The following is a 16,724-nucleotide window of genomic DNA, read 5'->3' as shown; positions in this document are numbered from 1 at the left end:
ATGAAAACACAACAATCCAAAACCTATGCGATGCAGCAAAAGCAGTTTAAGAAGGAAGTTTATAGCAATACAAGCTTACCTCAAGAAACAAGAAAAATCTCAAATAAACAATCTAACCTTACACCTAAAGCAATCAGAGAAAGAAGAACAAAAAAAACCCCGAAAGTTAGCAGAAGGAAAGAAATCATAAAGACCAGAGCAGAAATAAATGAAATAGGAACAAAGAAAACAATAGTAAAGATCAATAAAACTAAAAGATAGTTCTTTGAGAAGATAAAAAAAAATTGATAAACCATCAGCCAGACTCATCAAAAAAAAGAGGGAGAGGACTCAAATCAATAAAATTAGAAATGAAAAAGGAGAAGTTACAACAGACACCACAGAAATACAAAGCATCTTAAGAGACTACTACAAGCAACTCTATGCCAATAAAATGGACAACCTGGAAGAAATGGACAAATTCTTAGAAAGTTATAACCTTCCAAGACTGAAGCAGGAAGAAACAGAAAATATGAACAGACCAATCATAAGGAATGAAATTGAAAGTGTGATTAAAAATCTTCCAACAAACAAAAGTGCAGGACCAGATGGCTTCACACGTGAATTCTATCAAACATTTAGAGAATAGCTAACACCCATCCTTCTCAGACTCTTCCAAAAAAATTGCAGAGGATGGAACACTCCCAAACTCATTCTATGAGGCCACCATCAACCTGATACCAAAAGCAAACAAAGATACTACAAGAAAAGAAAATTACAGACCAATATCACTGATGAATATAGATGCAAAAATCCTCAACAAAATACTAGCAAACAGAATCCAACAACACGTTAAAAGGATCATACACCACGACGAAGTGGGATTTATCCCAGGGATTCAAGGATTCTTCAATATATGCAAATAAATCAATGTTTTATACCATATTAACAAATTGAAGAAGAAAAACCATATGATCTTCTCAATAGATGCAGAAAAATCTTTTGACAAAATTCAACACCCATTTATGATAAATAGTCTCCAGAAAGTGTGTATATAGAGGGAACCTACCTCAACATAATAAAGGCTGTATATGACAAACCCACAGCAAACATCATTCTCAACAGTGAAAAACTGAAAGCATTTCCTCTAAGATCAGGAACAAGACAAGGATGTCCACTCTTGCTACTATTATTCAACATAATTTTGGAAGTCCTAGCCATGGCAATCAGAGAAGAAAAAGAAATAAAAAGAATACAAATTGGAAAAGAAGTAAAACTGTCAGTGTTTGCAGATGACATGTTACTATACAAAGATAATCCTAAAGATGCCACCAGAAAACTACTAGAGCTAATCAATGAATTTGGTAAAGTTGCAGGCAACAAAATTAATGCACAGAAAACTCTTGTATTGCTATACACTAATGATGAAAAATCTGAAAGAGAAATTAAGGAAACACTCCCATTTACCACTGCAACAAAAAGAATAAAATACCTAGGAATAAATCTACCTAGGGAGACAAGAGACCTGTATGCAGAAAACTATAAGACACTGCTGAAAGAAATTAAAGATGATACAAACAGATGGAGAGATATACCATGTTCTTGGATTGGAAGAATCAATACTGTGAAAATGACTATACTATCCAAAGCAATCTACAGATTCAATGCAATCACTATCAAATTACCAATGGCATTTTGTATAGAACTAGCACAAAAAGTCTTAAAATTTGTATGGAGACACAAAAGACCCCGAATAGCCAAAGCAGTCTTGAGGGAAAATAACGGAGCTGGAGGAATCAGACTCCCTGACTTCAGAGAATACTACAAAGCTACAGTAATCAAGATAGTATGGTACTGGCATAAAAACAGAAATATAGATCAATGGAACAGGATAGAAAGCCCATAGATAAACCCATGCACCTATGGTCAACTAATCTATGACAAAGGAGGCAAGGATATACAATGGAGAAAAGACAGTCTCTTCAACAAGTGGTGCTGGGAAAACTGGACAGCTACATGTAAAAGAATGAAATTAGAACACTCCCCAACACCATACACAAAATAAACTCAAAATGGATTAAAGACCTAAATGTAAGACTGGACACTATAAAACTCTTAGAGGAAAGCATAGGAAGAACACTCGTTGACATAAATCACAGCAAGATCTTTTATGATCCACCTCCTAGAGTAATGGAAATAAAAACAAAAATAAACAAATGGGACCTAATGAAACTTAAAAGCTTTTGCAAAGCAAAGGAAACTACAAACGACGAAAACACAACCCTCAGAATGGGAGAAAATACTTGTAAATGAATCAATGGACAAAGGATTAATCTCCAAAATATATAAACAGCTCATGCAGCTCAATATTAAAAAAACAAACAACCCAATCCAAAAATGGGCAGAAGACCTAAATAGACATTTCTTCAAAGAAGACATACAGATGGCCAAGAAGCACATGAAAAGCTGCTCAATATAACTAATTATTAGAGAAATGCAAATCAAAACTACAGTGAGGTATCACCTCACACCAGTTAGAAGGGGCATCATCAGAAAATCTACAAACAACAAATGCTGGACAGGGTGTGGAGAAAAGGGAACCCTCTTGCACTGTTGGTGGGAATGTAAATTGATACAGCCACTATGGAGAACAGTATGGAGGTTCCTTAAAAAACTAAAAATAGAATTATCATATGACCCAGCAATCCCACTGCTGGGCATATACTCAGAGAAAACCATAATTCAAAAAACACATGCACTCCAATGTTCACTGCAGCACTATTTACAATAGCCAGGTCATGGAAGTAACCTAAATGCCCATTGATAGACGCATGGATAAAGACTAGGTGGTACATATATACAACGGAATATTACTTAGCCATAAAAAGGAACGAAATTGGGTTATCTGTAGAGACATGGATGGATCTAGAGACTGTCATACAGAGAGAAAAACAAATATGTATTAACGCATGTATGTGGAACCTAGAAAAATGGTACAGATGAACCGGTTTGCAGGGCAGAAATAGAGACAAAGATGTAGAGAACAAACGTATAGACACCAAGGGGGGAAAGTGGCAGTGGGGGGTGGTGGGATGAATTGGGAGATTGGGATTGACATATATACACTAATATGTATAAAATGTATAACTAATAAGAACCTGCTGTATAAAAAATTAAATTAAATAAAATTCAAAAATTAAAAAAAAAAAGACATGTACCCCAATGTTCATTGCAGCAACATTTACAATAGCCAGGACATGGAAGCTACCTAAATGTCCATTGACAGATGAATGGATAAAGAAGATGTGGTACATATATATAATGAAGTATTATTCAGTCATTAAAAGAAATGAAATTGGGTCATTTGTAGAGATGTAGATGGACCTAGAATCTGTCGTACAGAGTGAAGTAAGTCAGAAAAGAAAAACAAATGTCATATATTGATGCATATATGTGGAATCTAGAAAAATGGTACAGATGAACCTATTTGCAGGGTAGGAATAGAAATGCAGACATAGAGAACGGATGTGTGGACACAGGCTGGGCAGGGCAGGGTGGGATGAATTGGGAGATTAGGTTTGACATAAATATACTACCATGGCTAAAATAGATAGCTAGTGGGAACCTGCTGTATAGCAAAGAGAGCTCAGCTCAGTGCTCTGTGATGGCCTAGTTGGGTGGGATGCAGGGGGGAGAGAGGTCAAAGAGGGAGGGGATGTGTGTATGCATATGGCTGATTCACTTCACTGTGTGGCAGAAACTAACACACAACATTGTAAAGCAATTATGCTCCAATAAAAAAAAAGAAAAGAAATAAATGTAATCATTTGATAACAAAAAAAAGCATGGATAAAACAAGTAATCTTACATCTTAATGATACAGACCCTTTGTAATACAATTTGTACTACCTATCCAAGTTTAAAATGCATATACCCTGTGACCTAACAATTCCATTTCTAGGAATTTAAAGATATCCTCCTACATATGCTTAAATATATATATATATACATATCCATTGTGGCACTGCTTATTAAAATAACAAAACCCCCAAAGAACATAAATGTCCATTAAATCAATAAAGAACTGATTAAATTAACTATATACCCATATAATGAATGCTATGCAGCCATGGATCTATACATCTTAATATTTAAAGAGGTCCAGAAAAAAACTGTTTAAAGCACAAAAACAAGATGCAAAACCATCTCTATATGCTCCCATTTGTGAGAAAAAGGGAGAGTTATACAGATACATACAATACTCATAAATATATGTATATATATATGAATATATACATATACACATATAGGCATATATAAAATCATAATTCTGGAAAGATATACAAAAACATGGCAGCAGTGTTTGCCCCTGAGCAAGGAGATCCAGGGTCTGCAATAAGAGGGAGATTATGTTTCACTGTAAGACTCTGCATTTGTATTTTTTTGTCATCTGTATATATTAGTTTTTCAATTGCATAAACAGTTGCTTAAAAAGGCAAGAATCTAATGGAATAACTTGGAGATATGGGAGCAATAAAACAAACAAAGTTGACTGAGGTAAATCTAAGATGATGAGTTTTGTAGATTAATCTTGAGGGAAGAGATCTCCAACCTACTGTAGAGGTCTCTCTCTGTTAGTCAACCAAGTCGCACATTTTAATTCACTTACTTTTTATAAAACTCTATGGTATATGTACTATTATCATCACTATCACTTTACAGATGACACAGGCAGGTTAAGTGACCAAGATGGCATAGTGGGTGGCCAAATGGAGTTGCATACTCAGGTTTCTTGGATGCTAAGCCCACACACACTCTTGGGCATCACACACACACTGCACCTCGACCTCTGCTACCAGGGCTCTGAAACCTCTTAATGGCTTGTATGGCTTTGGCAAACTACAATTTCAATTTTATTTTATTTTTATAAAAGTCAAAGCCTCACCAGATGTGGTTTATACCAAAAAAAGATATTTCTGGCACTGGATACTATCTGTCTTTGTGAATGTGACTCAAAAAATAAGTGAACGATATAATGCTTCACTTGGTAAAGCGGCTTGCCATTTTCTACATATATATTAACTGACTTTCATGTCACAACAGCCTGGAAGAAGAGTCGTCATCAATTTATAAATGAGAATACTAAGGCTTCATTTAGGGACCTGCTCTCCTTGAAGGGGCAGAAACGAGACTGATCCCGGGTCTTTTGAACCTAATTTTAGTGGTCCAAACACACTGCTACATTGAGTGTGAATAGCATCTGAAAACTAGCTTAGAGCATGCAGGTGAGGTTTAATTTCAGACTCTTTGATTGCTTGCAGCAGCCTTTTCTTTTAGATTCACAGTTAAAAGTTCCTACTCTGTAATATGACCCCATTCTTCAGTGATGCTTTCTAAATCTTCAAGCTGTTCTGAATTTCAAAAGTTTTGCAACTTTGGAAGCTGAGTTCCAGTGAATTCTTCAGCAGGTTTTTCTTTTAAAACTTTGTTTTTCTCCATATACTCTTTGTAATCAAGGCAATTACTTTAATTGAAAGTTCCAATTACAAATTTTTTTAACTACAGGTCTATAAACAAAATATAAAAATATCCATTAGGCACATCCAGCTAGGTTTTCTTTTTATTTATCTCCCCTCTCCCTTTGTCAGTGTTCCCCTTGCCTCAGGTTAAGGGCTGGGCTCTTCACTATTACCGTGAGATGTCCTTCCTGCAAAGGCAGCTGAAACAGGCTATCTGTGGAAAAGAAAAAGACAGCTGTGCTTTCTGTGCCCAACCCCATTCATGACGATCAGATATGGCTGTGCCTGGAAGGGTTCAATGAACTTTTTAAAAAGTATATATCACATTCAAATAATGTTTTTGCAAAAAAAAACCTGGCAACAGGAAATGTCAACATCGTTAATCATATATTAAGTTTCATTAAAATTAAAACTCCGAAATAATTAGCTTCTGCTGCTTCCCAAGTGGTAATTATAGACCATCAGGAAGTATCACACTCTCTTGAATTTCCTCCTTTAAACATTAAATGCTAAAGATAAAACATTATTTAAAAAATAATCTTTTAGATTTTAACTATGGGAATATAAACAATACTTCCTGGGTACTGGGCTAATCAAATCTCTCATAATTCAGGAAATTTGAATTTTACTTCACTCAGTGGTGAAATTAAGATGTTAATAAGTGATATTTCAAATGAAAGAGTTCAGAAGCATAAAAATATCTACATTTAAATTTTTGAAGATTTTTCTTTCATTTAAAATTCAGCATTTATCTTCCATTCCCAATTATTATTAAACATTATTTATTCAATGCTAGTTAGAAAAAATATGTGTTAGATTACTCTATTATATTTTAGCAATCCTTCAGCGGGTTTCTTTTTCTACCCCACTTCCATATCTTTAAGTATATAATCTATAACTTTCAGTTTCTTCTCTCATGATCCCCAGTTATTCTCGCAAAATGAATTACACCATGGGGGGATAATAAATTTATCTAGATAGTACATATTATCTCAATGAACAGTGCATTGTTAAATAATACTAAACAGTATTATAACAGTATTAAAAACAACATTGTTTTTACATGGAAATTATTGCGCATTAAAAAAGAGTAGCTGCTCAGCCCTGATGTGTGAGACACTATAAGACACAAAGAGAGAAAAACAGATGGCGACCCTTGTTCTCAGGGAGTTTTTGATCTTTGATGGGACAACATAAAAATAGAAATGCTGATAGCACCAGCAGAAGGCCAAATCTGCCATTAAAGAGATGAAATGGCCTTGAATTTGTGGAAAGGGGGCAAAGGAGTGAGATGCAGGTGGGGTACCTCAGCCCAGGTCCCTGGGAAAATGCAAATACCCTTACAATGAGTAAAGGCTCAAAACAGAAAGAAAACAGCCTGTAGTGAGTACCTAACTGATATCAAGCAAGGTTCTAAGTGCTCTACATTAACACTGTGTGGGTAGAAAGAGCTAGACTAGTTGGTGCACAAGGAGAGAAGATGACAAGAGAGGAATCATGGCTGAGCTAGGGATTTTGGAATCACTTGATGAGAGGTAGAGGTGAAATCATAGGAATGACTCTCTGCCAAAGCTGAGAGTAGGAAATGAGAAAGAACAAGATTTGAATATTGCCTGTCTCTGTAAGTGGGCAATGAAAAGGGTAAGAGAAATTGAATATATGAATGGACAAAAGCCAGATCATATATAAAAACAGAATTCAGACCCACAAAGTGCAGCAACCTGACCAAGAAACCAACCTCTTATCTATGATAACTAGCCCAGGAATCCAGCTTGTATAGGTCAGACATATAGAAAGTCAGACTACTATCTCTAGTGACAATCCACAAAGCCAAACAATAACTTCTGCAACTAAAATGACCAGTACTTGACTAATAACTGATAGCTTCCCTAATTTTTGTCCATGCTTCCAACTTAGAATCAACCAGAGAGAGATAAATATGCTCCCTTAGTCCATCACATAGGATGCCTCACTTCCAACAAAGTTAGCTCACCTCCAGCATCCCCAGGCCAACAGCTTCCAATAAGGGCACACCTGAAGCCTTCTTTTTTCCACTGTAAAGCTTTCCCCCTCCTCTGCTTGACTTCGAGCCTCTACCAAATGCAACTGATGGTGACTGACTCCCTTACTATAGTAAGCTCTGAATTTGGTTGGTCTTAATTTATTTCCACAAGATTATTGGCATAGACAGAGATGGTTAGCTTTGGAAAAGGCAAGAGAAATCTCTTCCTCTGAATAAAAATGGGAGGAGGGAAGGATGAGTGAAGACACTTGGGGATTCTGAGTTGGCAAGAAAGCTGAAGGAGTTTTACCAGGTGGATGCCATTTCTCAATTAAAGTAATCTCTAAACAGAGATTCAGGAGAAGTAAGGTTAGGGCTGTAAGTAAGTGTAAGGAGTTTACAACTGGGGAAAGACAAGGGGGAGCCAATAAGAAATGGGTAAAATGCCCAAAGCAATCTACAGACTTAATGCAATCCCTATCAAAATAACCATGGCATTTTTCACAGAACTAGAACAAATAACTCTCAAATTTAAATGGAATCAAAAAATTCCCTGAATAGCCAAAGTAATTTTGAGAAAAAAGAACAAAACTGGAGGTATAATGCCCCCAGAGTTCAGACTATACTACAAAGCTACAGTAATCAGAACAGTATGGCACTGGCACAAAAACAGGCACATAGATCAATGGAACAGAATAGACAGCCCAGAAATAAACCCATACATTTGTGGTCAATTAATCTATGACAAAGGAGGCAAGAATAAACAATGAGGAAAAGACATTCTCTTCAGTGGGAGGTGCTGGGAAAACTGGACAGCTACATGTAAAAGAATGAAATGAGAACATTTTCTTATACAATATGCAAAAATAAACTCAAAATAGATTGGAGACCTAAATGTAAGACCAGATACCATAAAGCTCCTAGAAGAAACCATAAAGCTCCTAGAAGAAAGCATAAAGCAGAACACACTTTGACATAAATAGATGCAATATTTTTTTGGATCTATCTCCTAAATCAAAGGAAACAAAAGCAAAAATAAACAAATGAGACCTTGTTACACTTCAAAGCTTTTGCACAGCAAAGGAAACCATTGACAAAACAAAAAGATTACCTACTGAATGGAAGAAAATATTTGAATGTGATATGAACAATAAGGGGTTAATATTTGAAATATATAAACAGCTCATACAACTCAACATCAAAAAAAATAACCCAATTAAAAAATGGGCAGAAGTCCTGAATAGATATTTTTCCAAAAGGACATGCAGATGGCCAACAGGCACATGAAAAGATGCTCAACATCACTAGTCACTAGAGAAAGGCAAATCAAAACCATGAGACACCTCACACCTGTCAGAACAGTTATCATCAAAAAGAACACAAATAACAAACATTGGCAGCATTCCCTGGTGGCGCAGTGGTTAAGAATCCGCCTGCCAATGCAGGGGACACAGGTTCGAGCCCTTGTCTGGGAAGATCCCACATGCCACGGAGCAACTAAGCCCGTGTGCCACAACTACTGAGCCTGTGCTCTAGAGCCCGCAAGCCACAACTACTGAGCCCACGAGCCACAACTACTGAAGCCCGTGTGCCTAGAGCCCATGCTCTGCAACAAGAGAAGTCCCTGCAATGAAAAGCCTGCACACCTCAACGAAGAGTAGCCCCTGCTCACCATAACTAGAAAAGCCCACGTGCAGCAACGAAGACACAATGCAGTCAAAAATAAAATAAATAAACAAAAAAACAAAACAAACAAACAAAAAAACAAACATTGGTGAGGATGTGAAGTAAAGGGAACCCTTGTACACTGTTGGTGGGAATGTAAATTGATGCAGCCACTATGGAAAACACTACGGAGGTTTCTCTAAAATAGAACTACCATGTAATGCAGAAATTCCACTCCTGTGTATATATCCAAAGAAAACAAAAACACTAATTCAAAAACATACATGTACCCCAATGTTCACAGCAGCATTATTCCAAATAGCCAAGATACAGAAGCAACCTAAGTAACCATCAACAGATGAATGGATAAAGAAGATGTGAGATATATATATACATCCCATTATACATATAACTTAGTCATAAAAAAGAATGGGGTTTTGCCATTTGCAACAATGTGGACAGACCTGGAGGGTATTATGCTTAGTGAAATAAGTCAGATGGAGATAGACAAATACTGTATGTTATCACGTGGATGTGGCATCTAAAAATTAAAACTAATGAATATAACAAAACAGAAACAGACTCACAGATATAGAGAACTAGTGGTTACCAGTGGGGAAAGGGAAGTGGGGAGGGGCAAGATAGGGTTAAGGCATTAAGAGGTACAAACTAATATGTATAAAGTAAATAAGCTACAAGGATATATTGTACAACACAGGGAATATAGCCAATATTTTATAATAACCTTAAATGGAGTATAATCTATAAAAATATTTAATCATTATGTTGTATATTCAAAATGAATATAATATTGTAAATCAATTATACTTCAATTAAAAAAATAAATGGGTAAATTGGCTCTTTTTTGTTTAATATAGTGGATTAAACGTTAAGTGCTATCTCCTCTCTTTCTAGAGATTCTAGAATATTCTGTAATAAATGGATATTGCCATTAAAAAAGGAAAAAAACACATCAAGAAAGTTATAAAGGAAATAGGTTCATTGTGAGCTAAAACAGAGAAACTAGGAGAGAATGTAAAATAAAAGTTCTAGAGCCAGTTTTTGCTTTTACTCCACCTTTCATCATTACTGTTTGTTTAGTATGTTAGGAATCTATTTGTAGTACCAGGTGCTCTAGGCTTTTAAATTCTTTCATGTTTCCTTGGGGGTGGGGGTGTAGACAAATGTTTCTCTTTCTCTTTAGACAGTCAGAAAAGTGCTCAGATGTCAAATATGAAGCCAAAAACCAAGTCTCCTAAATTTGGGAGCGACACTAATTTAAAAACACAGTTGGGCTTGTCAATATAAACCATTGTAGATCAAAGTGAATATAAATAAAGGAAAAAACTTGTAGTTTAAGGAGAGGACAAAAAATGGATGAAAAACTTCCTTATTTTGGAGCAAAGTTAAATGGAACTTAAAAGGGGACTGCAAACACCTGCAATGAACTTATGTCCCTTAATAAAAAGAACAGTCAAAAAAAAAAAAATACTCTGTTATGGCCTATATGGGAAAGGAATCTAAAAAAGAGTGGATATACATATAATGATAACAGATTCACTTTGCTGTACACCTGAAACTAGCACAATGTTGTAAATCATCTATACTCCAAAAAAATCTAAAATTTAAAAAAGAACAGTCAACATTTATTGTGCATTTATTATATGACAGATATGAAAGGTACTTGTATTAACATATTTAGTGCTTACAGAAACCTTTCAAGTAGGACATAATAACTGTCTTCATTATATAGCTGAAGAAAATGTGGTACAGTAAAACTGAGAAACTTGTCCAAAATTGCAATTCTCCTAAGTGATACAGCCAAATTCAAACCCAGGAAATTTGGCTCCTACAGTCCATGTTCTTATTCCTATAAAATGAAAGGAAGGAAAGGAAAGAGGATGAAGGAATATTGCTCAGTCACAAAAGCAATTTAAAAAGCTTTTACTCTGGTGTCATTGTTATCTATCACCAATACCCTTGGGGGACAATCTAATGAAACCCTTAAGCTTGGGTTTTGATATTTAATAGAATCCTCCATGAAAGGAACCAGAGCTCATTAGAGAGTAGACAGTACCATGTCTCAGAGCCAGAAAATTCAAAATGGGGCTAGAACAGCTTCTTGCTGCCAGAAAGCAAGGCTGCTCTCAGAGATATCTGGAATAATGTCCAAAAGACATTGCACATGTACAAAAGACAGCTCCTACTAGCCAAGAATAAAAATTGGGGCATTAAAAGGGAAAACAATGATTAAAGTCTATTGGAGCAAGTTGTATCTGTTAAGATAGCTCTAAGGTCATGATACTAAATGAGAAAGTACAAAATACTAGGAGGTGATTGGCAATGCATAAAGAGGTCTCTCAATATTATCTTCTGGAAATGTTATATATTGATGATACAAATGATATATGTCCTATACTGGGGCTGCAACTGAGTTATTAATAGAAATATAGATATAGCTATGGATATAGTATATTATTTTAAGTAAGTAAATAATGGATCAGAGGAAGAAATTCAGAAGACAAAGATGTGAAAAACATAAAATAGAGAAGCCAGCTTTGTAATAGAGAAATTGTAAAATTTAGAAAATATACATAAAGTGTGTGCATGAAGGGATGCCCTACTACGGCCCTTACTATTCTTTCTGTAGCCAAACCTTGGTGGTCTAGGCCACCCCTTATTAGAGAACCACTATGGTAACTTATACATTAATTACCCAGCCTAAAATATTACACATGTTGCATTTTAAACAGACCCAAGTCCATTCACATTAGGGTGAAAGGAAATTACTGGGTTCAGGAATAGTGGGAATTATATACGTAGACCGAGTTAGTCCATCCCCTTCATGCTTCAGACCAAATGGGCACAGGCTAAAATGGATAGGCAGATTTATGGGCAAGAGTGAGCCCAACCAGGGCAGTAGTCACCCAGACACAGAACTGATTTAGAAGGATGACAGGCAAGTGGGAGGAAGTCCAGGAGCAAGGGCTGCTGTAATTATCTGGATAGAATAGGTGGCAAGCATCCATCAATATGTTTAGCAGTCAATGACAGCCCACCCAAAATTTTATGTTTACTCAGCTTGTTTAATGAGGGTTTACAGAAGTTAGTTACCATGTTATGGGAATTGGGCCTGAGAGCTCCAGTTTGCAGGGTGCAAACTCGTTCTGTGTGAATTTATCCAGGAGGTGTGGTAGAGAAAAGTCCCTCTTCTAGTAAATGTCTAATGACATTTAGTAAGTGTCTAGTAAGTGTCTAATGATCTCTCTAATAAGTGGGGCAGTAACAATCCAAAACAACTGAGGTAGGATTTCTCCAGGAGAGGAGAGATAGATGTAGCTGTAAAATGAAAAATGGAGGCCTGTCATCTGAATGGGTGAGAGTTCCAAGGTGAGCAGGTGTTCTACATGTGAGCAGCACTGGGAGGTAAGCTCCAGCATCTCTACTGGTCCCTGAGGATGTGACACGTGGGAGACTTCACAGTGCATGGTTACCTCTTGCAGGAATGGTGCAAAATAATAATTAGGCGCACTCGTGAATCATAAAAGAGCCAAAACACAGGATGTATACAATCTAAACTGGCAGTTGAAGCCATTCTTGACTCTCTGGTGTTGCCCCAGAGGCCACTGAAATATAATTTCTTAGTGGAAACTAGAAATTTTGCCTTTCACCCCCTCAGGTAATCAAGTGATGTGGAGGTTTATATTTATAGAGACTGAACCAGCAATTAAAAACACACTGGGAAATTATGGAAAGTACACATAAATTCAGTACAAAGAGACAGAGAAATAGGTCAAAGTCACTTACTGAGGTCAAAAGATCTTGCTTCTGGGCATAACAACTGAGGTTGGTTGAAAGACACTTTGGAAGATAAGTTTAGAGCAGTTATTTTATTGATTTGTATGGAAAACTATAATCAAAGGTATCATTATTCTACTATTAGTACAGTATTATAGAAGCTAAGTAATAAAAAGAGGAAGAGAAATAAAATAAGTCAGGAAAAAATAAATCACAAATAGGACATTATTTATAAGGAGATACATTGTTTTTAGAAAGACATATAAAAGTTGGGAAAACACTGAGGGGGTAGTATGATTTGGAGTGGGAATCTTTCAGAGGACAGAAAGGTATCTAGGCTAGTTAGTAGAGATAAAATGAATTCAAGTAACATATTTAGAAAAGAGTGCACTGGATGAGGAGACCTTGGAAAGAGGCTGTCAAAACAGTGTGAAGCCGCTGACAGACTGCAGAATGTCTTGTATTCTTTCAACTTTCAGGAGTGAGGAGAGCTACAAACACAGAAGGAGCTTAATTACAAGGTAGTTAGATCTCAGCAAAGGTTGCACTGAGCAAGCAGCGCTCTTTATGATAATGACACCATAAGGAGAAGAACATAAAGAGAAAACTATGTGAGTGAAGTAAATGGTAATTGGAAGCTAAGCATCATGTGACCTCCTCAGTGCTACCTTGAGGGTAGATAGAGTCTAGAAAGGTTATGACGGGAAAAGGTCATGAGAGGAGGACTGGAACTTTGTATAGAAGGACTAAGTTGAGACTGGCATGCTAGAGCTCCTGCAGATTGGCAGTTTTGCCTTCTGGTCTGTATCAGCTCCAGCGTACTCAGCGGGTGCATCTCCAAATGATGTCACTTATTTTACTGGGGGCATTCCTGCCTGGAGGAACCTAGGACTGAAGAACATGGAACTCACTCTCTGCAGGCTGCTGGGGGGTTGGAGCAATGGTTGAGGCTGCCCTGAGGACAAGGATGGGTGGAACTAGGAGTCAACCAGTTTAAGAACTGGCAGCATGGTGGAGACACAAGATCCAAGGAGGCAAGTAAGACTACGTCATGCTACAGGAAGTATCGCAGACACACTGGTCATGGTCTAGCAAATGGATAAAAAGAAAATTAAAACAGAAGGGAACTGGGAGAGTGAATGTGCAAATCAGTAATGGCCAGTCCGTATATATATTTGTGTGTGTGTGTGTGTGTGTGTGTATATATATATATATATACACACACAAATACATATATATATATATATATACACACACACACAAATATATATATTTAGTAGAAATATATACATAGTAGAACTCTGAGTCACAACCTGCAGCAACCTGCCCAGGAAACCAACTTCTTATCTACAATAACCAGCCCAGCCTGCTATAAGTCAGACTTGTAGGAAGTAGGATTGCTATCTCTAGTAATAATCCAGGAGGCTAAACAATAACTTCTGAAACCAAAATGGCCATAACTTAATAACTGCCAGCTTCCCTAATTTTTGTCCCTACTTCTAATTTAGGACCAACCAGAGAAAGCCAAATATGTACCCCTAACCCATCACGTAGGATGCCTGCTTCTAGTTAGCCCACCTCCAGCTCCCCCAGGCCAACGGCCTCCAGACAGGCCACACCACTATGAAGCTTGCCCCCTCCTCTGCCTGCCTCTGAGTCTCTGCTAAAACACAAATGACTGAGGCGAACTGACTCACCATAGCAAGCTCTCAATAAATAGCATCTGTTTTCATGTTTACTTCGCTCATTCTCATATGTTTGTTCTCTTTGTTTACCTCCATAGAACCAAAGACTAACTAAAGTCAAGATAAAGAGTAGATTCAGGATGAGTGCCAAAGTGGGGGGAATAGGAAGCTAGCTGTGAATAGAGAAGGGGGATTCTGCACTCTTAGGAAGGGACAGGGAGAGGACTGACATTTATATATTGCTTGTTATGAGTTTCCTGCAGCTTGGTTATGGGTTTATACAACTTACTGAAGCCTCATAAAACCCTGTGAGAGAGATTTTTTTTCAATCCACCATTTTTAAGGGAAATAAAACTAAAATAGTTTTCATAACTTATCAGGAGTGGAGCGGCGTCCAAGGCCAGGTTTCCTCTTTCCACTCTGTCAGGCCACTCCCCCAAACCTCCTCTGACTTTCCCACTGCACTTCTGACCACAGAGAGTCACCATGTTTGTCTCATGGACTACGGTGTAACTCCTTGTTCAGTCCTTTGTTGTTCTGCAAAAAGGTGATGAATGACATAATTATGTTAATATCTTGCCCAAGTTTACAGAGTCAGTAAGTGGTAGAATATAGATTTGAATCCAGATCTTTCAAATTTCAAAGTCCATGGTCTTTCACTACATTAGGCTACCTGGGAGGTGGAGTAGTTTGCTAGCAGGTGCAAAGGCAAAGTGGACATAAAATTTATTGACCTGAGGTGGTTAAAAACAGTAAGGCTAGGATACTGGAAGTAAATTTTACAGTTACTAAGGACAGTGGCAAGGGATGGGACTCATGGCTGGAAGATCTATTAGCCAGGCACAAAAGGAGAGAGAGAGTCCTGGTAGAAGGTAACATTGCCTATAGTGATAAGGAGACAGTGGCTGATGTAAGAAAAGTTCATCAAATTAAAATGAGAATGACAGAGGGAAGATGGTGGGGCAATGGACTGTCCCACTGGAGACTGGGACTGGATTGGGGTGTAAGGAATTGCAGTTGCCCTGCCTCCACCCTGCGCTTTGGAGAGAGGAGAAAAAGCAGAAGCTTCCCAGGATGTTAGGAGGAAGCCAGATGCCACCCGGGCAGATATACAAAAGTGCCTATTACAAGGCTGAGAATGTAGGAGAACAGAAATGCAAGACATAGGGGAAGAGACTGTAGAAGAGAGGAAGGTCTGGAGGGGCTGCAAGTTCTGGAAAAGACAGTTGCATGTAGGGGTGCAACAAAGTAATCAGGGTAGTGATTCCAACTACTCAGGGGAAAGGAAGCAGGAGCATAGTTGGTAATTGGGAGAATATGTTCTAGATGGAGGGAGAAGCAATGTTGGGTCATCAGGATTTAGTTACTGACTGAGACAGAAGAAATAACCAGACCAAAATTCCAGTTGTATGAGTTAAAAAATCAAAATTAGATTAAATTATAGCTTCCCCCAAATGAAAAGAGGCATAATTCGAAGGTCCCCAACTTTTTTGTTGAAAACTACCAATATCTGGCAATGTTTGTTAAAAGGCCCTGGGTATTTTGTCTTAAGGAAGTCATCATAGTTTGACCTTTACAAAGTTGCTTTCTAGGTTCTGGGGTTTGCCATTTAAAGTACTCAGCAGTCTTCATTACAGGTGAGGTGAGAGAGAGGGGTAGAGGCATTCCACTGAGGAAGTATGAGTCACTGGCCCCTTGCCCACAGAATGTTTATATTTATCATGTAACAGGATTAGCACAAGGTATTGATGCAGATGGAGTGATCAGGAGGAAGATGATGACAACCTGCTGTTTTTCTACTGCTTTCCTTATAATCCCAATATAATTTTTCTCCCAAATTCAGTCTGGGAAACAAACATATTTAGGAACACTTATCTAACATGAAGGAAAAAATCTAAAATGTATTCTGATTTCTCTCTTGTATCCTTTGTTCTGTATAATACTGTTGCCTGGTAATTAAACTATAATGTATAATGGGTTAAGAAAAACAAAATTTCAATTGTCTTTTCCAGATTTTTTTTTTCTGTCAGACATTCAACCCTCAAGGCAAAATATCCAGGATAAAAACTCACATAT

General features: G+C 37.3%; 1 protein-coding gene across 1 annotated transcript in view; it reads right to left on the bottom strand.

The window, feature by feature from the left end:
- PLD5 (phospholipase D family member 5) overlaps positions 1-16,724 on the bottom strand; it is a 480,756-nt gene that overhangs the window by 251,839 nt on the left and 212,193 nt on the right. The gene's annotated exons all lie outside the window — the stretch shown is intronic.

The sequence above is a fragment of the Eubalaena glacialis genome, chromosome 3, assembly GCF_028564815.1.
Source record: "Eubalaena glacialis isolate mEubGla1 chromosome 3, mEubGla1.1.hap2.+ XY, whole genome shotgun sequence".
In the NCBI taxonomy this organism is placed as follows: domain Eukaryota; kingdom Metazoa; phylum Chordata; class Mammalia; order Artiodactyla; family Balaenidae; genus Eubalaena; species Eubalaena glacialis.
The sequence above is the reverse complement of the archived record's forward strand: the minus strand, read 5'-3'. Positions and strand labels throughout refer to the sequence as shown.